Source organism: Pongo abelii, chromosome 3 (assembly GCF_028885655.2).
Source record: "Pongo abelii isolate AG06213 chromosome 3, NHGRI_mPonAbe1-v2.0_pri, whole genome shotgun sequence".
In the NCBI taxonomy this organism is placed as follows: Eukaryota; Metazoa; Chordata; class Mammalia; order Primates; family Hominidae; genus Pongo; species Pongo abelii.
This window is the reverse complement of record NC_071988.2, coordinates 42,130,734-42,155,328: the sequence shown is the minus strand read 5'-3', so window position 1 is coordinate 42,155,328 and position 24,595 is coordinate 42,130,734. Positions and strand designations below refer to the sequence as shown.

The 24,595-nt window shown below is 38.2% G+C and overlaps 1 protein-coding gene and 1 long non-coding RNA gene across 3 annotated transcripts in view; one reads left to right on the top strand and one right to left on the bottom strand.

Moving 5' to 3' along the window:
* GRXCR1 (glutaredoxin and cysteine rich domain containing 1) overlaps positions 1 to 24,595 on the bottom strand; it is a 351,235-nt gene that overhangs the window by 263,187 nt on the left and 63,453 nt on the right. The window lies entirely within an intron of this gene.
* LOC129058959 (uncharacterized) overlaps positions 15,088 to 24,595 on the top strand; it is a 50,488-nt gene continuing 40,980 nt past the window's right edge. The window contains exon 1 of the long non-coding RNA XR_008524469.2: positions 15,088 to 15,645. This is a non-coding gene — a long non-coding RNA (uncharacterized LOC129058959). The remainder of the gene's footprint in view (positions 15,646 to 24,595) is intronic.

Below are 24,595 nucleotides of genomic sequence, written 5' to 3'. Positions count from 1 at the left end.
AAGTGTGCACACAAAGCACCTAGAGAGCTTATTAAAATGCATATACTGTTATACTAAGTCTGGAGCAGGGTCTGACATTCTACATTTCTGACATCTCCGTGGTGATGTCTCTGCTGTTGGTCCACAGATTGCACTTTGAAGTGCACTTAAAGGATGCAAAAAGTGGATGAGATATTATCTCTAACTCTCATGGAGTCTACAGTCTCACAGGAGGCACCGCCTTCAGTGTTAAGAATTTACACATAAGGCAGCAAAAAGTGAGTACAGAGGAGAATACAAAAGAACCAGGCAGCCTGGAGGTCTTAAAAGAAAATTAGTAACTTGGACAGTTTTCAAAATCTCACTTCAGATTCTTTAAGGAAAAAACATAGAAAATCAGGAGGATCAACAAGAAATCAGTAAATTCTCCCAACTTTTTGGTCCCTTTCTTGCTAAAAGCACAGTTGGATATTGCTGACTTTGTTTACTACAAGAACAATTCTGCTTTCTCGTTCCAGAGAGATCAATAAAGGAAGATGGACCCCAGAGGTGGGAAGCTGGAGAATGCTCACTGGAGAATGTTGTCTTTTGGGTCCTGAAAACAGCCTCCTAGACTGGGTAAATATTCACCAAGACAGATGCAATGTTGCAAGATAGTAAAACTCAGGACAGAAAAACACACTTGTTATTAAACAGTATGTCCCACCCTTATGCATGGATGTCCAGGTGTGAAACTAAAAAGGAATCCAGACCTGCCCACACAGAGCAGTGGATTGCTTTAAAAAATTCTGTGGTATATGACAGACTGCTTTTCTGTACTCTCACATTTTGTTAATAGGTGAACAGTATCAAAACTATACTTTTAAAGCACAGTTTTATCAGCTTGGATTTCTTTGCACTAAAACCTCAAGGTCACAGAATTGCACTGCAACATTGACACCACCCTGTGAGTGTTCTTCAGGACATCCACTTCCAGTCTATATCCAAAACAGCTGGATTAACCTTCAGCAAAGCAGTGAGCAAATGATCCGATTGCTATAAGAGCTCTATCTGAATGTTATTTAGTTCTGACTATTGCTCAATGCTATGTCACAGCATTGCTTTTTGTTTTTTCTCCAAAGTGATGATATTTCAGTGACATGCTGCACTCCACAGAAGAAAGTACATGGGATTTCAGAGAACACCAGGCTTTAGGTTTTGGTCAACTCCTTCTAAGTCCATGTTTCTCATCCATAAAACAAGGATAATAATCCGTTATAGTTATCTAACAGGATATTGTGAGAAATTAATAAACAAATGTCTGCAAAAGGACTGTAGGAACTAAAAAATAATAATAATGATAGCTTATATGTATGGTATGATTATTATGAGCCTCAGATTGTCCATATATTATTTCATTTAATACAATAATCCAAGAAAGAAGAAATTGTTATTGTTGCCATTTTATAGAGAAGAGTGAGACTTAGAAATGTTACGTAACTTGCCAATCATCATGCTACTAGTAAGTAGCCATGCATAATGCATATTTATTGCTCTTTGGCCCCCAGCATCCATTATCCCTTTCTTGCAGCACTCCAGTTTCCTCTTGGGGAATCATATCTCACTCATTTAGACTATTTTAATAGGTGGCAAATTGATAACTTTCATTACAGGAATTGAAGGAGAGGATCCTTCTTTCCACTAGACTTGTACTAGTTGGGGAACAATATTTAGTCAAATATTCTTTACTGGGACTTTAACCCTTGAGGAAATGGTACAAGGCTTTTAAAAAAAAATGGTGATATTCCATTCCTTCAGAAGCAGTACCCCCATCTGACTTTTCCTATCTTGAGAAATTTTCTTTACTTCTTATTTTCTTGACTCATCCAAAACTATTGGTTTCTGCCAATTTCAAGAGGCGGCTCTCCAATCTTCAAGTTTGTTATATCTTAAAATTTTGCCAATAAGTTTCCTTTTTGCTTAAGTTAGGCAATATTTGTTTCTCTGCAATCAAAGAAAGCTAACTGATATACGAAGCCAGGATCTCAACACAGGGCAGCCCAAAATCCAAAGCCCATGCATTGGCCCATAAATTACACCATTCATTAAGAGATCATACATTTCAAGTATTAAAATATACAGTGCTTCTCTTCTCTAACCTACAGTTATATTAATCCGTGATCTTCTGCCTTCTAAAAATAAATGTGAAAATTATCTCTCAGGCAATAATTTAGAAATTCTTGTAAGCGTCATGGATTTAAGATGAAATAATTGACTCATTTGGGATATTGAATTACAGAGCTGATAGAAACCTATGAGGTCATCTTTACCTAACTTTGTATAAATAAAAACATCATAATAATTTAATGAGAATATCATCTTGCAGACTTTAACATTCCTCTTTCATTTGGCATAAGAAGCAACAGCAACACTGCCTAGATGCAATGCACTGTAAATAAGTCCCACCCAATACAAATTGTAAACAAAGGCTACAGAGACAAAATTTGTCTTTCTGAGCTTTGTCTGTTTCAAATTTAAGAAATATCCATGCTCTGCTTAGTCCAGTGGTTCGCGAATTAGTCTAAGTGATCATCATGGACATCAAACAATGAGAAGTTTTCTAAAACAAAAAAGGTTCAACAGTTTAAAAGGAACGTATATTCACTGAGATGCTTGGGGAAGGACTTTCTTCCATCCCCTTGACACTTCTTTGTTTGTTCTAGATGAAAAAGAGAAGGAACAAACTGTTCTGGGTACTTAGATTCACAGCTTTCTGAAGAAGAGATTGCAAAAATGAGCACTTTTTACATGGGAGAAATGGAGGGAAGCCGTAGCATGGGCTGATGCATTTGTTTGCAGCAATTACCTTTCACCTCAAGCTATGGACAGTTTTTCATGAAACAGACAAAATGGAATATAAATGCATCACATTGGAATGTATATGTGACAGTAAATGATGTTTTCAAAATACCCTGCTATATGCAAAAAAGCACTCACAATTGTAAAAGAGCATTCTCTCCACTTCAGCACTAAAAGATTCCTTCATTCCACAGGTTTTTTTTTTAGGACTTTGAGAGACTATGGTAAGCATATGACGAGCAATGTGCTAAAATCAATAACTCTTTCTGAAGTTCCAAGATGAAGGACCATTTTATAAAATATTTTAGGGTCCTTTTAGTAATGCTGGTAACCCAATCCTGTTAAATATGCTCAAGTGAAAACCATAGAACACTGAATTTCATCACATATAAGATGCTCGAAGAAGGTAGGCTTTATAAATTTAAGTTCTAGCAAAGTAAAAAAAAAATTTGGTCAAATAATTTTATGTCTATTTTTATTAAATTTTGACCATTTGGAATCATAAAGTATTATAAATTTCTTGGTCTAATACAATGAATTCCATCCAAACAGAAGTTTTGAATAAATACATGATAAAAAAAATCGGAAGAATAAAAATCTTGGCATAGAATCTCCTCAGTAATCTCAGATGCAATTAGTTGATGGATATGGAACATTATTAGATAAATTTTTATTCAGTTCCTTGAACATATTCAGAGAGAAGTTTAGAAGTCTGAGTATACATGGGATAGGATCCTTCTACAGATAGGATGCTTCTATTATACATGTGTGAGTGTGTGTGTATGTGTATAAAATGAAATTCAATAAAATGTTATTTTTCTCCAAAGAAATTAACTTGAATACAGTATCGTTTATATTACAAGAAAATAAAGTTCCATTTTCTTTTTAACATCTGATATGGTTTGGTTCTGTGTCCCCACCCAAATCTCATCTCAAATTGTAATCCTCACATGTCAAGGGAGGTACCTGGTGGGCGATAATTTGATCATGGGGGCAGATTTCCCCCTTGCTGTTCTCATGATAGTGAGTAAGCTCTCATGAGATCTGGTTGTTTGATAAGTGTCTAGCCCTTCCACTCCCACCTCTTTCTGCTACTGCCATGTAAGACTGTGCCTTGCTTCCCTTTCACCTTTGACCATGACTGTAAGTTTCCTGAGGCCTCTCCAACCATGTGGAACTGTGAGTCAATTAAACCTCTTTTGTTTATAAATTACTGAATCTCAGGTAGTATCTTTAAAGCAGTGTAAACATGGACTAATACAGCATCATTATAAATTATGGCTTCTTTTGTCCTCTGCTGTTTTAATCGTTTGCAATTTTAATTTTATTTTTGATGCTCAAACAGTCACGTTTTGACCAGTGGTATCTCTTTTTAAGTTGGCTATTGAATTCTGTCAACACCACATCACAGCATTTCAAAGCATACTTGTTTTTTGGCAACAAAAGTTTCTAGTATAATCTTCAATTTCCTCCCAAGGCATAGAATAGACTCTTCCTAAAAGCATTAATATTTTTATTTGAGTTTTATAATTCCCCTATAATCTACCTATACTTGAAATTTTAATTCCTCAAAAAACTCTAATTGAACCAGTTTTACAATTCGACAAACCAAATAATTTTTTACTATTTTTATTAAATTGATATAACCACTAGATTTTTAAAATCTGCTCATAAAAAATTAAGTATAAAAATAGCACTAATATTTGGGAATTGTAATATTTTTATTCTGCCATGATTTCATGCCCATTTATCTCCATCACTCAAGTCCCATTTCAGTCAAATATTTCTAAATTTTCAGAAAGTTTTATAATTATTCTGATTTTTATAGACTTTTTTTAAAATTTCAATAGGTTTTGGGGAAATAGGTAGTGTTCGGGTACATGGATAAGTTCTTTAGTGATGACTTCTGAGATTTTGGTGCACGTGTCATCTGAACAGTGTAAACTCTACCCAAAGTGTAGTCTTTTATCTCTCACCCACCTCCTACACTTTCCCCACCCTGAGTTCCCAAAGTGCATTTTATTATTCTTATGCCTTTGCATCCTCATAGCTTAGCTCCCACTTATAAGTGAGAATATACAATGTTTGGTTTTCCATTCCTGAGTTACTTCACTTAGAATACTCGCCTCCAATTCCATCCAGGTTGCTATGAATGACATTATTTCACTCCTTTTTATGACTGAGTAGTATTCCATGGTGTATGTATGTATACACACACACACACACACACACACACATACATATATATGGTATATATGTATACATCTATATACACACACCATGGAATGCATGCATACATGGAATATATGTATACATATATACCATATATATGTATATATGGTATATATGTATATATGTATATATGGACTACTATATCATAGTATTCCATGGTGTGTGTGTGTGTATACATATATATACACACACATATGTATACATATATACCATATATATACACACACACATATATACACACATATATACGGTACATATGTGTATATATGTGTGTATATATATATACACACACACACCATGGAATACTACTCAGCCGTAAAAAGGAATGAAATGGTATATATGTACATATATACATATATACACACACGTGTGTGTATGTATAAGTATATACACACACATATATAATGTGTATACATGTATAAGTATATACACACACATATATAATGTGTATACATGTATAAGTATATACACACACATATAATGTGTATATATGTATATATACACATATATGATGTGTGTATGTATACGTATATATACACACATCATATGTGTGTATATATATGTATATATATGGATGTGTGTGTGTGTGTGTGTATGTATATCACATTTTCTTTACCCATTCATTGATTGATGGGCATTTGGGCTGGTTCCATGTTTTTGCAGTTGCAAATTGTGCTTTTATAAACATGTGTGTGCAAGTATATTTTTCGTATAATGACTTGTTTTCCTCTGGGTAAATACCCAGTAGTGAAATTGCTGGATAAAATGGGAGATCTACTTTTAGTTATTTAAGAAATCTCCACACTGTTCTCTATAGTTGTTGTGCTAGTTAACATTTCCACCAGTAGGGTAAAAGTGTTCCCTTTTCACCATATCCACACCAACATCTATTATTTTTTGATTTTTTGATTATGACAATTCTTGCAGGTGGTATCACATTGTGATTTTTGATTTGCATTTCCCTGATAATTAGTGATGTTGAGAATCTTTTCATGTTTATTGGTCATCTGTATATCTTCTTTTAAGAATTATCTATTCATGTCCTTAGCCCACATTTTGATGTGATTTTTTATTTTCTCATTGCTGATTTGTTCGAGTTCCTTGTAGATTCTGGATATTAGTCCTTTGTCAGATGCACACTTTGTGAAGATTTTTCTCCCACTCTGTGGGTTATCTCTTTACTCTGCTGATTATTTCTTTTGCTGTGCAGAGCTTTTTAGTTTAATTAAGTCCAATCTATTTATCTTTGTTTTTGTTTTTGCTTTTGGGTTCTTTGTCAAGAAGTCTTTGCCTAAGCCAATGTCTAGAAGTTTCCAATGTTATCTTCTAGAATTTTTATGGTTTCAGGTCTTAGATTTAAGTCTTTGATCCATCTTGAGTTGATTTTTGTATAAGGTGAGAGATGAGGATCCAGTTTCATTCTTTGACATGTGACTTGCCAATTATCCCAGCACCATTTGTTGAACAGGGTGTCCTTTCCCCACTTTATGTTTTTGTTTGCTTTGTCAAAGTTCAGTTGACTATAAGTATTTGGCATTATTTCTGGGTTCTTTGTTCTATTTGTCTATATGCCAATTTTTATTTATTTTTATTTATTTATTTATTTATTTATTTATTTGAGACAGAGTCTCACTCTGTGGCCCAGACTGGAGTGCAGTGGTGCAATCTCGGCTCACTGCAAGCTCCACCTGCCGGGTTCACGCCATTCTCCTGCCTCAGCCTCCCAAGTAGCTGGGACTACAGGCACCTGCCACCACGGCCGACTAATTTTTTTTGTCTTTTTAGTAGCGACGGGGTTTCACTGTGTTAGCCAGGATGGTCTCGATCTCCTGACCTCATGATCTGCCCACCTTGGCCTCCCAAAGTGCTGGGATTACAGACATGAGCCACAATGCCCAGCCTCTATATGCCTATTTTTATATCACCACCATCCTATTTTGGTGATTATGGCATTAAGGTATAGTTTGAAGTCAAATGGTGTGATGTCTCCAGACTTGTTCTTTTAGCTTAGCTTTGCTTTGGCTATGTGGGCTCTTTTTTGGTTCCATATGAATTTTAGGAATGTTTTTGCTAGTTCTGTGAAGAATGAGGCTGGTATTTTGATGGGAATTGCATTGAATGTGTAGATTGCTTTTGGTGGTATGGTCATTTTCACAATATTGATTCCACCCATCCATGATCATAGGATGTGTTTCCATTTGTTTCTGTCATCATTATTTCTTTCAGTGGTGTTTTGTAGTTTTCCTTGTAGAGGTCTTTCACCTCCTTGATTAGGTAATTCCTACATTTTTTGTTTGTTTTTTGGTTTGTTGCAGCTATTGTAAATGGGGTTGAGTTCTTGATTTGATTCTCAGCTTGGTCACTGTTGGCTTAGAGCAGTGCTACTGATTTATGTACATTGATTTTGTATCCTGAAACTTTACTGAATTCATTTATCAGTTATAGGAGATTTGGGGATGACTTTTAGGGTTTTCTAACTGTACGATCATATCATCAGCAAACAGCAACAGCTAGACTTCCTCTTTACTAATGTGGATGCCCTTTATTTCTTTCTCTTTTCTGATTGCTCTGGCTAGGACTTCCAGTACTATATTGAATAGAAGTTGTGAGAGTGGGCCTCCTTGCCTTGCTCCAGTTCTCATGGAGAATACTTTCAACTTTTCCCTGTTCAGTATAATGTTGGCTGTAAGTTTGTCATAGATGGCTTTTAGTACCCTAAGAAATGCCCCTTCTATGCCGATTTTGCTGAGGATTTAATCATAAAGGGGTGCTGGGTTTTGTCAAATGCTTTTTCTGTGTCTGTTGAGATGATCATGTGATTTTTGTTTTTAATTCTGTTTATGTGGTGTATCACATTTATTGACTTGCATAGGTTAAACCATCCCTGCATCTCTGGTATGAAACCTACTTGATCATAATGGATTATCTTTTTGAAATGCTGTTAAATTCGGTTATCTAGTGTTTTGTTGAAGATTTTTGCATCTAAGTTCATCAGGTTTATTGGTCTGTAGTTTTCTTTTTTTGTTATGTCCTTTCCTGTTTGGGATATTAGGGTAATGCTGACTTTAGACTGACTTAGGGAGGTTTCCCTCTTTCTTTATCTTCTGGAATAGTGTCAATAGGATTGGTATCAATTATTCTTTGAATGTCTCAGAATTCAGCTGTGAATCAGTCTGGTCTGGGACTTCTTTTTGTTGGAAGTCTTTTTACGACAATTTCAATCTCACTGCTTGTTATGGATTTGTTCAAAGTTTCTGTTTCTTCCTGGTTTAATCTAGGTGGATTGTATATTTCCAGGAATTTATCCATCTCTTCTAGGTTTTCTAGTTGTGCACATATGGGTATCTATGGTAGCCTTGAGTAATCTTTTGTATTTCTGTGGTATCAGTTGTAATATGTCTCATTTCATTTCTAATTGAGCTTATTTGTATCTTCTCTCTTATTTACTTGGTTAATCTCATTAATGGTCCATCCATTTTGTTCATCTTTTCAAATAACCAGTTTTTTCATTTATCTTTTATATTTTTTGTTTGTTTGTTTGTTTCAGTTACATGCAGTTATGCTCTGATCTTGGTTATTTCTTTCCTTCTGCTGGGTTTGGGTTTGGTTTGTTTTTGCTTCTCTAGTTCCTTGAGGTGTGACCTTAGATTGTCTATTTGTGCTTTTTCACACCTTTTGACATAGGCATTTAATGCTATGAATTTTCCTTTTAGCACTGCCTTTGCTGTATCACATAGGTTTCGATAGGTTGTGTCACTATTACCATTCAGTTCAAAGAATTTTTAATTTCCATCTTGATTTCATTGTTGACTCAGTGATCATTCAGGAGCAGGTTATTTAATTTCCATGTATTTGCATGGTTTTGAGGGTTCCTTTTGGAGTTGATTTCTAATTTTATTCCACTGTGGTCTGAAAGAGTATTTGGTATAATTTTATTTTCTTAAATTTATTAAGACTGGTTTTGTGGCCTACCATATGGTCTATCTTGGAGAATGTTCCACGTGCTGATGAATAGAATGTTATATTCTGCAGATGCTGGGTAGAATGTTCTGTAAATAACTGTTAAGTCTATTTGCTCTAGGGTATAATTTAAGTTCATTGTTTTTTTGTTGACTTTCTGTCTTCATGACACATCCAGTGCTGTCAGTGGAGTATTGAAACTCCCCACTATTATTGTGTTGCTGTCTATCTAATGTCTTAAGTCTACTAGTAATTCTGTTATAAATTTAGGAGCTCCAGTGTTAGGTGCATATATATTTAGGATTGTGACATTTTCCTGTTAGACTAGTCCTTTTATCATTATATAATGCCCCTCTTTGTCAGTTTTTTAACTGTTGTTTCTTTAAATTCTGTTTTATCTGATATAAGAATAGCTACTCCTCCTCACCATTGGTGTCCATTTGCATGGAATATCTTTTTCCATTCCTTTGCCTTAAGTTTATGTGAGTTATTCTGTGAGTCTCTTGAAGACAGCAGATACTTGGTTGGTGAATTCTTTTTTTTTTTTAACCTCTAAAGCGCTTTAATATTCACTTTCTCATTGGATTTTCTTTTCTTTTTTTTTCTTTTATTATTATTATTATTATTATTATACTTTAGGTTTTATGGTACATGTGCGCAATGTGCAGGTAAGTTATATATGTATACATGTGCCATGCTGGTGCGCTGCACCCACCAACTCGTCATCTAGCATTAGGTATATCTCCCAATGCTATCCCTCCCCCCTCCCCCAACCCCACAACAGTCCCCGAAGTGTGATGTTCCCCTTCCTGTGTCCATGTGTTCTCATTGTTCAATTCCCACCTATGAGTGAGAATATGCGGTGTTTGGTTTTTTGTTCTTGCGATAGTTTACTGAGAATGATGATTTCCAATTTCATCCATGTCCCTACAAAGGACATGAACTCATCATTTTTTATGGCTGCATAGTATTCCATGGTGTATATGTGCCACATTTTCTTAATCCAGTCTATCATTGTTGGACATTTGGGTTGGTTCCAAGTCTTTGCTATTGTGAATAATGCCACAATAAACATACGTGTGCATGTGTCTTTATAGCAGCATGATTTATAGTCCTTTGGGTATATACCCAGTAATGAGATGGCTGGGTCGAATGGAATTTCTAGTTCTAGATCCCTGAGGAATCGCCACACTGACTTCCACAAGGGTTGAACTAGTTTACAGTCCCACCAACAGTGTAAAAGTGTTCCTATTTCTCCACATCCTCTCCAGCACCTGTTGTTTCCTGACTTTTTAATGATTGCCATTCTAACTGGTGTGAGATGGTATCTCATTGTGCTTTTGATTTGCATTTCTCTGATGGCCAGTAATGGTGAGCATTTTTTCATGTGTTTTTTGGCTGCATAAATGTCTTCTTTTGAGAAGTGTCTGTTCATGTCCTTTGCCCACTTTTTGATGGGGTTGTTTGTTTTTTTCTTGTAAATTTGTTGGAGTTCATTGTAGATTCTGGATATTAGCCCTTTGTCAGATGAGTAGGTTGCGAAAATTTTCTCCCATTTTGTAGGTTGCCTGTTCACTCTGATGGTAGTTTCTTTTGCTGTGCAGAAGCTCTTTAGTTTAATTAGATCCCATTTGTCAATTTTGGCTTTTGTTGCCATTGCTTTTGGTGTTTTAGACATGAAGTCCTTGCCCATGCCTATGTCCTGAATGGTAATGCCTAGGTTTTCTTCAAGAGTTTTTATGGTTTTAGGTCTAACACTTAAGTCTTTAATCCATCTTCAATTGATTTTTGTATAAGGTGCAAGGAAGGGATCCAGTTTCAGCTTTCTACATATGGCTAGCCAGTTTTCCCAGCACCATTTATTAAATAGGGAATCCTTTCCCCATTTCTTGTTTCTGTCAGGTTTGTCAAAGATCAGATACATGTAGATATGTGGCATTATTTCTGACGGCTCTGTTCTGTTCCATTGATCTATATCTCTGTTTTGGTACCAGTACCATGCTGTTTTGGTTACTGTAGCCTTGTAGTATAGTTTGAAGTCAGGTAGTGTGATGCCTCCAGCTTTGTTCTTTTGGCTTAGGATTGACTTGGCAATGCAGGCTCTTTTTTGGTTCCATATGAACTTTAAAGTAGTTTTTTCCAATTCTGTGAAGAAAGTCATCGGTAGCTTGATGGGGATGGCATTGAATCTGTAAATTACCTTGGGAAGGATGGCCATTTTCATGATATTGATTCTTCCTACCCATGAGCATGGAATGTTCTTCCATTTGTTTGTATCCTCTTTTATTTCCTTGAGCAGTGGTTTGTAGTTCTCCTTGAAGAGGTCTTTCACATCCCTTGTAAGTTGGATTCCTAGGTATTTTATTCTCTTTGAAGCAATTGTGAATGGGAGTTCACTCATGATTTGGCTCTCTGTCTGTCTGTTATTGATGTATAAGAATGCTTGTGATTTTTGCACATTGATTTTGTATCCTGAGACTTTGCTGAAGTTGCTTATCAGCTTAAGGAGATTTTGGGCTGAGACAATGGGGTTTTCTAGAGATACAATCATGTCATCTGCAAACAGGGACAATTTGACTTCCTCTTTTCCTAATTGAATACCCTTGATTTCCTTCTCCTGCCTAATTGCCCTGGCCAGAACTTCCAACACTATGTTGAATAGAAGTGGTGAGAGAGGGCATCCCTGTCTTGTGCCAGTTTTCAAAGGGAATGCTTCCAGTTTTTGCCCATTCAGTATGATATTGGCTGTGGGTTTGTCATAAATAGCTCTTATTATTTTGAGATACGTCCCATCAATTCCTAATTTATTGAGAGTTTTTAGCATGAAGGGTTGTTGAATTTTGTCAAAGGCCTTTTCTGCATCTATTGAGATAATCATGTGGTTTTTGTCTTTGGTTCTGTTTATATGCTGGATTACATTTATTGATTTGCGTATATTGAACCAGCCTTGCATCCCAGGGATGAAGCCCACTTGATCGTGGTGGATAAGCTTTTTGATGTGCTGCTGGATTCTCTTTGCCAGTATTTTATTGAGGATTTTTGCATCAATGTTCATCAAGGATATTGGTCTAAAATTCTCTTTTTTTGTTGTGTCTCTGCCAGGCTTTGGTATCAGGATGATGCTGGCCTCATAAAATGAGTTAGGGAGGATTCCCTCTTTTTCTATTGATTGGAATAGTTTCAGAAGGAATGGTACCAGCTCCTCCTTGTACCTCTGGTAGAATTCGGCTGTGAACCCATCTGGTCCTGGACTTTTTTTGGTTGGTAAGCTATTGATTATTGCCACAATTTCAGCTCCTGTTATTGGTCTATTCAGAGATTCAACTTCTTCCTGGTTTAGTCTTGGGAGGGTGTATGTGTTGAGGAATTTATCCATTTCTTCTAGATTTTCTAGTTTATTTGCATAGAGGTGTTTGTAATATTCTCTGATGGTAGTTTGTATTTCTGTGGGATCGGTGGTGATATCCCCTTTATCATTTTTTATTGCATCTATTTGATTCTTCTCTCTTTTTTTCTTTAATAATCTTGCTAGCGGTCTATCAATTTTGTTGATCCTTTCAAAAAACCAGCTCCTGGATTCATTTATTTTTTGAAGGGTTTTTTGTGTCTCTATTTCCTTCAGTTCTGCTCTGATTTGAGTTATTTCTTGCCTTCTGCTAGCTTTCGAATGTGTTTGCTCTTGCTTTTCTAGTTCTTTTAATTGTGATGTTAGGGTGTCAATTTTGGATCTTTCCTGCTTTCTCTTGTGGGCATTTAGTGCTATAAATTTCCCTCTACACACTGCTTTGAATGCATCCCAGAGATTCTGGTATGTTGTGTCTTGGTTCTCGTTGGTTTCAAAGAACATCTTTATTTCTGCCTTCATTTCGTTATGTACCCAGTAGTCATTCAGGAGCAGGTTGTTCAGTTTCCATGTAGTTGAGCGGTTTTGAGTGAGATTCTTAATCCTGAGTTCTAGCTTGATTGCACTGTTATCTGAGAGACAGTTTGTTACAATTTCTGTTCTTTTACATTTATTGAGGAGAGCTTTACTTCCAAGTATATGGTCAATTTTGGAATAGGTGTGGTGTGGTGCTGAAAAAAATGTATATTCTGTTGATTTGGGGTGGAGAGTTCTGTAGATGTCGATTAGGTCCACTTGGTGCAGAGCTGAGTTCAATTCCTGGGTATCCTTGTTGACTTTCTGTCTCGTTGATCTGTCTAATGTTGACAGTGGGGTGTTAAAGTCTCCCATTATTAATGTGTGGGAGTCTAAGTCTCTTTGTAGGTCATTCAGGACTTGCTTTATGAATCTGGGTGCTCCTGTATTGGGTGCATATATATTTAGGATAATTAGCTCTTCTTGTTGAATTAATCCCTTTACCATTATGTAATGGCCTTCTTTGTCTCTTTTGATCTTTGTTGGTTTAAAGTCTGTTTTATCAGAGACTAGGATTGCAACCCCTGCCTTTTTTTGTTTTCCATTTGCTTGGTAGATCTTCCTCCATCCTTTTATTTTGAGCCTATGTGTGTCTCTGCATGTGAGATGGGTTTCCTGAATACAGCACACTGATGGGTCTTGAGTCTTTATCCAATTTGCCAGTCTGTGTCTTTTAATTGGAGCATTTAGTCCATTTACATTTAAAGTTAATATTGTTATGTGTGCATCTGATCCTGTCATTATGATGTTAGCTGGATATTTTGCTCGTTAGTTGATGCAGTCTCTTCCTAGTCTCGATGGTCTTTACATTTCGGTATGATTTTGCAGTGGCTGGTACCGGTTGTGCCTTTCCATGTTTAGCGCTTCCTTCAGGAGCTCTTTTAGGGCAGGCCTGGTGGTGACAAAATCTCTCAGCATTTGCTTGTCTGTAAAGGATTTTATTTCTCCTTCACTTATGAAGCTTAGTTTGGCAGGATATGAAATTCTGGGTTGAAAATTCTTTTCTTTAAGAATGTTGAATATTGGCCCCCACTCTATTCTGGCTTGTAGGGTTTCTGCCGAGAGATCCGCTGTTAGTCTGATGGGCTTCCCTTTGAGGGTAACCCGACCTTTCTCTCTGGCTGCCCTTAACATTTTTTCCTTCATTTCAACTTTGGTGAATCTGTCAATTATGTGTCTTGGAGTTGCTCTTCTCGAGGAGTATCTTTGTGGCGTTCTCTGTATTTCCTGAATCTGAATGTTGGCCTGCCTTGCTAGATTGGGGAAGTTCTCCTGGATAATATCCTGCAGAGTGTTTTCCAACTTGTTTCCATTCTCCCCGTCACTTTCAGGTACACCAATCAGATGTAGATTTGGTCTTTTCACATAGTCCCACATTTCTTGGAGGCTTTGCTCGTTTCTTTTTATTCTTTTTTCTCTAAACTTCCCTTCTCACTTCATTTCATTCATTTCATCTTCCAGGGCTGATACCCTTTCTTCCATTTGATCGCATCGGCTCCTGAGGCTTCTGCATTCTTCACGTAGTTCTCGAGCCTTGGTTTTCAGCTCCATCAGCTCCTTTAAGCACTTCTCTGTATTGGTTATTCTAGTTATACATTCTTCTAAATTTTTTTCAAAGTTTTCAACTTCTTTGCCTTTGGTTTGAATATCCTCCCATAGCTCAGAGTAATTTGTTCGTCTGAAGCCTTCTTCTCTCAGCTCGTCAAAGTCATTCTCCGTCCAGCTTTGTTCCGTTGCTGGTGAGGAACCGCATTCCTTTGGAGGAGGAGAGGTACTCTGCTTTTTAGAGTTTCCAGTTTTTCTGCTCTGTTTTTTCCCCATCTTTGTGGTTTTATCTACTTTTGGTCTTTGATGATGGTGATGTACAGATGGGTTTTTGGTGTGGATGTCCTTTCTGTTAGTTTTCCTTCTAACAGACAGAACCCTCACCTGCAGGTCTGTTGGAGTACCTGGCCGGCTGTGTGAGGTGTCAGTCTGCCCCTGCTGGGGGGTGCCTCCCAGTTAGGCTGCTCAGGGGTCAGGGGTCAGGGACCCACTTGAGGAGGCAGTCAGCCCGTTCTCAGGTCTCCAGCTGCATGCTGGGAGAACCACTGCTCTCCTCACAGCTGTCAGACAGGGACATTTAAGTCTGCAGAGGTTACTGCTGTCTTTTTGTTTGTCTGTGCCCTGCCCCCAGAGGTGGAGCCTACAGAGGCAGGCAGGCCTCCTTGAGCTGTGGTGGGCTCCACCCAGTTCAAGCTTCCAGGCTGCTTTGTTTACCTAAGCGAGCCTGGGCAATGGCGGGCGCCCCTCCCCCAGCCTCGCTGCCGACTTGCTGTTTGATCTCAGACTGCTGTGCTAGCAATCAGCGAGACTCCGTGGGCGTAGGACCCTCTGAGCCAGGTGCGGGCTATACTCTCCTGGGGCACCGTTTCCTAAGCCCTTCGGAAAAGCACAGTATTCAGGTGGGAGTGGCCCGATTTTCCAGGTGCCGTCTGTCACCCCTGGAAGGGGAACTCCCTGACCCCTTGTGCTTCCCGAGTGAGGCAATGCCTCGCCCCTGCTTCGGCTGGCGCACGGTGCGCTCACCCACTGACCTGCGCCCACTGTCTGGCACTCCCTAGTGAGATGAACACGGTACCTCAGATGGAAATGCAGAAATCACCCGTCTTCTGCGTCGCTCACGCTGGGAGCTGTAGACCGGAGCTGTTCCTATTCGGCCATCTTGGCTCCTCCCGGTTGGTGAATTCTTATACATTCTACCATTCTGTTTCTCTTAAGGAGCATTTGGGCCATTTACATTTAATGTTAGTATTGAGATGTGAAGTACCGTTCTATTCATTTTGCTAGTTGTTGCCTGAATACCTTGCTTTTTCTTTCATTGTGTTATGTTTTATAGGTCCTGTGATATTTATGACTTAAGGGGGTTCCATTTTGGTGTATTTTGAGGATTTGTTTCAAGATTTAGAGCTCCTTTTACCAGTTCTTGTAGTGCTGGCTTGGTAATGGCAAATTCTCTCAGCATTTGTTTGTCTTTGAAAGACCATAGCTTTCCTTCATTTATGAACCTTAGTTTCACTGGAAACAAAATTCTTCGCTGATAATTGTCTTGTTTAAGGAGGCTAAATATAGGACCCCAATCTCTTCTAGAATATAGGGCTACTGCTGACAAATCTGCTGTTAATCTGATAGGTTTTCCTTTAGAGGTTACCTGATGCTTTTGCCTCACAGCCCTTAAGATTTTTTCCTTCATCTTGGCTTTAATAACATGATGACTATGTGCCTAGGTGATGATCATTTTGCAATGAATTTCCCAAGTGTTCTTTGAGCTTCTCATGTTTGGATGTCTAGGTCTCTAGCAAAGCCAGGGAAGTTTTTCTCAATTATTCCTTCAAATATGTTTTCCAAACTTTTAGATTTCTCTTCTTCCTTAGGAACACCAATTATTCTTAAGTTTGGTCATTTAACATAATCCCAAACTTCTTGGAGGCTTTGTTTATTTCTTTAATTCTTTTTTCTCTGTCTTTGTCAGATTGGGTTAATTTAAAAGCCTTGTCTTTGAGCTCTGAGGCTTTTTCTTCTACTTGCTCGATTTTGTTGTTGAGACTTTCTATTTCTCTACGTGTGCCCTTCATTTCCAAAAGTTGTGATTGTTTTTTATTTATGCCATCTATTTATCTGGAGATTTTTCCATTCATATCCTGTATCTTTTTTTTTTTTCTTTAAGTGGGACTTCACTTTTCTCTCGTGCCTCCTTGAGTAGCTTCATAATCGACCTTCCGAATTCTTTTTCTGGCAATTCAGAGATCCTGTCTTGGTTTGGATCCATTGCTAGTGAGCTAGTATGATCTTTTGGGGGTAATAAAGAACCTTGTTTTGTCATATTACCAGAATTGTTTTTCTATTTCCTTCTCATTTGAATAGACTATGTCAGAGGGAAGATCTGGGGCTCAAGGGCTGCTGTTCAGATTCTTTTGTTCCACAGGGTGTTCCCTTGATGTGATGCTCTCCCCCCTCCCCTAGGGGCTGCCTGAGAGCCAAAGTGCAGTGATTATTATTTCTCTTCTGGGGAGCTACCAGGCTCCAGGCTGGTGCTGGGGAGTGTCTGCAAAGAGTCCTGTGATTTGATCCATCTTCAGGTCTCTCCACCATGGAGCACCTGCTCCGGTGGAGGTAGCAGGGGAGTGAAGTGGACTCTGTGAGGGTCCTCGGTTGTAGTTTTGTTTAGTGTGCTAGTTTTGTGTTGGCTGGCCTGCAGCCAGGAGGTGGCGCTTTCAAAAGAGCATCAGCTGGGGTAGTTTAGGGAGGATACAAGCTTGCCCTAGGTTCACCTGGATAAATATTTGTGTTTCTCATGTGGTGGATGGGGTCATGGAGCTCCCAGAGATTATGTCCTTTGTCTTCAGCTACCAGGGCAGGTAGAGAATGCCCATTAGATGGGGACAGGGTTAGATGTGCCTGAGCTCAGACTCTCCTTGGGCAGGGCTTGCTGCAGACATTGTGGGGGTTGGGGATGCTGTTGTCCATCCAATTGAGTTATGTTCTCAAGGGGATTATGGCTGCCTCTGCTGTGTAGTACAGGTGGCCAAGGAAGTGGGGGAAAGCTCGCAGTGACAGGCCTTACTCAGCTTCCACGCAGCGAAAAGGCCAGTCTCACTCCCCACCAATAGCACCCAGTTTATTTCTAGGCAGCCAACCAGCAGGCCTGAGAACTTGCCCCAGGCTACCAGCCTCCACCGCTGAGAAAGCAAGTAGAGCTTTCAGGCTTCAGGCTTCCTAGTTTCTGCAATCCCTGTTCGCCCTTCCCCAGGATTCTGTACAGGAAATTTTGCTCGTTTGGTGGAAATTGTTAAAAAGTTAAGCTGGAAGTTTCCTTCTCCCTGTGATCTTTCCCCAATTCTCCTGGCAGCCCTCCCCAAGGGTGTCTGCAAGACAAAGTCATAAATGGCTTCCGTGGGGACCAAAAGTGCCCACGGGGGTCTTCCCACTGCTTCCTCAACCCTTATATTTAGCCTGGCTCTCTAAATTTGTCTCAAATCCAGGTAAGGTTAAATCCTTCTCCTGTGATTTGGACCTTCGGGTTCCCTGTTGAGGATGTGTTTTCCGGGAGAGATGTTCCCCCTTACACACTTAGGGCACTCACAATTTTTCGGCTGTCTCACAGAGCCTGTGGCGGCAAGTCAATTCCTTTAAAGGGTCTGTAGATTCTTTTGGCTTTCCTGGTATGTACCTGTGGTAGTTCTTGGAGCAAAAGTTCATGATGTGAGTCTCCACACGCTGCTCTGTCCATCCGGGTGGGAGCAGCAAGTTAGTCCTGCCTCCTATCCTCCATTTTTTCTCTGCCGGTGTCCTAGGCCTATATTTCTCTTTTTTTTTTTTTTTTTTTTTTTTCTGTGATGGAGTCTCTCTCTGTCGCCCAGGCTGGAGTGCAGTGGCGCCTTCTCGGCTCACTGCAAGCTCTGCCTCCCGGGTTCACGCCATTCTCCTGCCTCAGCCTCCCCAGTAGCTGTGACCACAGGCACCCGCCACCTCGCCCGACTAATTTTTTTTTTTGCATTTTTAGTAGAGACAGGGTTTCACCGTGTTAGCCAGATGGTCTCGATCGCCTGACCTCGTGATCCGCCCGCCTCGGCCTCCCAAAGTGCTGGGATTACAGGTGTGAGCCACCATGCCCACCCTCTAGGCCTATATTTCTAAGAGTTGCTATTGTCTTTAGTAAGTTTTATAATTACTTTTAATTCAACCATGAGATTAAAACTTTAAAGCCAATTGGCAAATTCTAAGAAATATGCTGTATCCCTCTATACACAGAGACAAAAATGTAAATCTTTGATAGTTCATTTTTCTAATTCAGATAAGAGTCATATCTATATATAATAAGACAAAGTAAACTGGAAAACACTTTTCAGTTTTTGATTGTGAAGAAACCAAGACTCCAGTGTATGGATAATTCATCATGGAAGTTCAGTATCTAAACCCTCACAGAAAAAGCATCTTTAGGCTGGGCATGGTGGCTCACACCTGTAATCCCAGCACTTTGGGAGGCTGAGGCAGGTGGGTCACCTGAGGTCAGAAGTTTGAGACCAGCCTGGCCAACATGGTGAAACCTTGTCTCTATTAAAAGTACACACACAAAAAAAAAATAGCTAGGCATGGTGGCAGGCGCCTGTAATCCCAGCTACTCTGGAGGCTGAGGCAGGAGAATTGGTTGAACCAAGGAGGCAGAGGTTGCAGTGAGCCAAGATCATGCCACTGCACTCCAGCCTGGGTGATAGAGCAAGACACAGTCTCAAAAAAGAAAAAGAAAAAGCATCTTTAGGGCCCTTTGATGATATTTATAAGGGCAAATGGTGCCCTCTGGCACAAAACTAATTAAAACTGAGACTCTGAACTTTGTGACTGATCAAATTGGAGAAAGCCCCCCTGAGGATAAAATAGAAATATTCAATTAAAGTTTCCTGATTTTTACAGAAAATGATACTGATTATCATGCTGCTGAATCTCAAATTAATTATGCGAGGTAATTCTCTGCAATTTAAGACTGCCTTTATTAAGTAATTTAATACTTAATAAATTTAAGTATTAATTAATTAAAATTAAGTAAATTAAAATTAAGTAAATAAAATTTAAGTAAATAAATTAAGTAAATTAAAATTAAGTAAAATTAAGTATTACTGCCTAAATTAAGTAATGTATTGCAACTATCTTGAACCCCTTGGTCATTTTTAACACATGACTTTTCAAAAGTAATTGAGAAATGTGTTTCTTTTCCTGGATGGAACCTATTTAAGAGGTTTGAGGACAATAACTTGAGACACATGCAATAATTATAATCTGTTTGGCTTTGCCAAAACCGAGCTAAATTTGGAATCCAAATTATTCACCAAACCATTAAATTACTTAAAGTTTAAAAACCAAAAGTGACTTTGTCTAAATCTGAAATAATAAATAATTTGTCCCAAATAGTGCCATTAGGGCCCGCGTTCATGATCATGGGAAAGCAAAGTGGGGAAATTGAACATACATTAAATGGTAGGCTTTCCTGAAGCTGTTTCTATACTAGTATTATCATTCAATGTATAATTAGATATTCTGTTAGAGTCACTTTTGTGATTTTTTTTTCCTACAACAATGTAGAAATAGAAATCTGGTTGTGTTGCATGTGCTAATTCTCATTGTCTGGTAATGGGTAACTCTAAGACTGTGTTGAAGAGTATTCCAAGGAAGAGTCTGTTGTTCAGCTATAAGGACTGCAGCCCAATATTAGCCAATAGTGGAGGACTGAATAAATATTTTTGGCCAACCTGACTCCAAAGCGTTGAAAAGGATTCCTTAGGACATTACTTCTACCTTTAAAAAAGTGAAATAATTTTATCTTCTGCTTTTGAAATGACTTGAAATATGTGAAACATTTTGGTTTCTATAAATACCTTTAAAACTAAATTTCTATAATATCTAATCACATGCAATTTAATTTTATTGGAAAAATATGTTATTGATGCCTACTATGAGCACAGATACTTGGAACTGGAAGTAAAACAGTGAATAAAACAGACACAATCGGCCGGGTGTGGTGGCTCATGCCTGTAAGCCCAGCACTTCGGGAGGCCAAGGCAGGTGGATCATGTCAGGTCAGGAGTTCAAGACCAGCCTGGCCAATGTGGTGAAACCTTGTCTCTACTAAAAATACAAAAATTAGCCAGGTGTGGTGATGGGTGCCTGTAATCCCAGCTACTCGGGAGGCTGAAGCATGAGAATCATTTGAACCTGGGAGGCAGAGGTTGCAGTGAGCCAAGATCGCGCCATCGCACTCCAGCCTGGGCAACAAGAGTGAAACTCCATCTCAAAAACAAAAACAAAATAGACACAATCTTGCCCTCATAGAGTTCTAAATTAGCAGGAAGGTAATAATTTTGGTAATGATAATCTAAATGAACAGTTGTGTCATGCCTTGTACTTTTTAATGTTAAGGCTTCCTAAAATTCCTGGGAAATATTCATTTTGTCCATGATGTATTTTTAATACATTGTAAGATTTGGTTTGCTAATAATAAATTTTCACCTCTTTCTCATGGCCAAAAATACTACAGTGGCTGATTTTTAAAGTATTTCTTCTTAAATCTTTATTCACAAGCCATATATTTCTTTTTGAAGGTTCCTTTGAACTCTTTCTGGGGCATCTAAATATCTTTTAAATTTTGAAACCCAGAGCTTAATATTAAGCTCTAGAACTACCTGACCAATGGTGTGTGAGATGAAGGAACGAACTTACGAACCCAAACACCTAATATGTTGTCTTTCTTTCATACTGTTTTACAAGTGCTGAATTTGGAGACTGTGTAAAGGGGAGAGTAGAGGCAAATCTGTATTTCCTATTATATCAGTTATAAATAAGTTTAGCTGCAAGTAAAAAAATATTATTATCAGTAGCTTAAATAAAGTTTCTTCTTCACAGAAGAAGAAGCTCAAGGGAAGGTGGTAACTGGCATTCAGTTACTCACTGATGTCACTGGAAATTCAGGAACTTTTGTCTTCTTACCCCTGTGCCTTTGCCACGTAGACCTTCTTTTCCTCATCATCACCTCATGATTCCGCAGTGCAAGGAAAGAAGAATGAGACTGGATGGAGCAAAGTGAAGAACGAGGCAGAAGGGGCAGCGCGGCTGTGCTTGTCCTTCCTCATCAAGAAAGCCATGGCTTTCTGGGAAGCCTCACTCAGCTGCCTCGTGCTTACATCTCAGTGGATGGTACCACGTTATGTAGGGAGAAAGCTCCATATATGGGCATTGAGTGGGCAAACTGCTATATTTGCCACACTCACATTTTTCAAGTCACAGCCTCACCTGCAGTCACCCGTTAAGGAAGAGGACAACAGCCATTTTTCCCTTGGGTACCATGTTTCAGTGATCTTGTGGCAGACAGAAGAAAGATTTCCCTCCATGTAAAATTTTACTGGGGTGCTGGCAAATACAGGTAGTAGTCTTGCTATTATACTCATTCATTTGAAGTCTATGGTAACCAAATCAACAGCAGGCTTTTGAAATTCCAAAATGCAAATACAATACATGAAACTTTTTCAAACCCTGGCAGTTCTTACCAGTTTAGAATGTAAAATACTGAGCTGTTTGTTCCAAGTGAATTTGATTCCTCATGAATTTAATTTGTCATTTCAGTATCAGAACAGTAATGAAATAGAAGTATTTTCCTTATGTATATTCAGTGAATACAACTGAACATGAATACTATCACTTTCTTTTATGAAGGCTTGGGAAAATACAGAAAGTTTGTTAGACAAATTATGTATTATCTTTTTAAATTCTTTGGACAATGAAGTATAGTTCACATTTGGGATTCTTAATGAATAATATATATATATATATAAGCTGTCATAGAAAAGGGTTTCTGGATAAAGTATTCATAAACTTATAGCACAGCATGTATTTTAATAGCACTTATTGTGTTTTCTTAATTACATATATGAAATTATATGTACATATTACATAAGTATATATATTTATGAGTACATATTATACAAGTATATATTACATATTATATGATTGTATATTAAGTATATATAATTATACTTTCATAAGTATATATTAAGTATATACATATATATGTATATATACATATATACATATATGTGTGTATATATATACATATATATGTTGTATTATGTATTCCCAGGATAAAAAACATTAGTCTAAAAGGATATCTAGCAAATCTACCAAACTATGAACAGTAGTGTTTTCTGGATAATGGAGTTAAAAGTATTTTATGTGTGAACATGGGGGGCATTCATGTGCACTGGGCGCTTTAATATAGTTGTATACTCAGTTTTATCAAATTCTTATTACATCATATTAGAAATGTTTGCATGTCAGTCTCTTCCTTCAGCTGTAAGCTTTACAAGACTTCAAGGATCTTGTCTTGTATTTCCATATTCTTACTTTCTAGAGTGGTGCCTGGAAATCAGTAGGGGCTTATTGTCTACAGAATGAATTAATGAAAAACTGGGTTCGATTTTGGACTTCCTCATTCAGCTCACTGTACATCCATTCTTTCAGATACTCTAGCCAGGATTTGATGATCCATATTCTTGTGATTGTATCGATACGTTAGAGGTGCTGATTTATTTTTGAACCAATAAAATAATAAATCTCTTAAACTTCAGATGCCCTGGAGAATCTGAGAATAACATGACTTCATATTCCCAACACAGCCTTAAGTCTCATGATTGTGAATTAGAAAAAGTGGATATGGAATGCTGACCTATCACTACTAAGGAGTGCTTCAAAGTGGGGGTGTCAGATGCCATTGTTAACTGCGATCATCATCAGTTATTTTAATTTCCTTTTCAGGAGAAAAGTGGAATTTGACCAACATTTCTTACAATGATGTGAAAGCAAAAGAACTACTTACTTTAAAAATATAAAATGTTCAAGTTGGATTTTATTTACAAGCTAACAAATTAGCCTTTTGTTCTTTCCTGAATGTTAGCCAAAGAGATAAAACTGCTGAGTAAAAAACAAAGGATTTTATTTTGCATAGTGCAGCCAGCAGCAGGAGCATCCGCAGATTTGCAGTGATTCCTCTTGCCCCAAATCCCATGGGGGAGACACTGAGGAGCTCAGATGAATACTACACAAGCAGAGTATCTGCACCCCTGCTGAGGAACACTGAGGCTGGAGAATCCAGCACTTTTACAGAAAGGAGGAAGCAGACTTGTTCTCTGCCTGGAGTTAAGAGATGTTACCTCATCTTTCAAGATTACCAGCTGCATAAACAACCCTGAAAATGGCCCCAGTAAAGAGCAGTCAGTTTTTACAATCTTGGTATAGCCAGAAAGAGGTACAGGGCAGCAAGTGGCCTGCAAGTGATAGCTTTTATTTCTTCCAGTTAAAAACTACTGTTATGTAAACTCAGTTTATCAACCACAATTTGCAAATATATTTTTATTATTTTTGTTACCTGTGCTTCCCCTTTGGATGATAATCTTGTATTCTGTAGAGAACATAGTGCAAGCCTATTTCAGTGGAGCTCAGTATTTGGGTCTCACTGGGCCTTTATACCCCCTTCTATGGCTGGAACAAAGAGTTGGTGAATTAAATAGCAAGAAATATGACAGTAGCAGAAGGCAGGGTTGGACGATGAAGGAGCATGATATGGACTTTGAACTTATCCAAAGGAAAGATGAGGTATTTAAGGGTTAAAAGTGAGTGAGATGATTAAAACTGCACTTTAGATAAATGGTATGGAACAGGCAAAATAGAAGCAGGGAGGCTAACTAGGGGCCAGTTGAATGTTTGCAGCCTAACCCAAAAGGTAGGAGTTACGGTGCAGACGAGAATAGACTTGAGAAACAATTAAAAGGTAGTATTGTCCCAATTAGAGTCTAACTGAATATATAAGGTAAGGTAGAAGAATCCAAGAAAAGTGTCCAGGTTTCTGGCTTAAGTAACCTAGTGCTGATGGCACTATTCAATAATTTAGGAAGCACAGAAGAGGCAGCAAATGTAAGAATGTTTAGTTCTTTTGTAGCTATTTGGAGTCTGAGATATGTTGGGACATCTTGGATGTCCAATAGCAGTTGGATGTTCAGATCTGGTGCTTGGTAGATAAAGCTAGGCCTGTACCACAGAGCTAAATGGTAATAGAAGTTGTGGAAAAGAACAGAATCATGTGTGAAA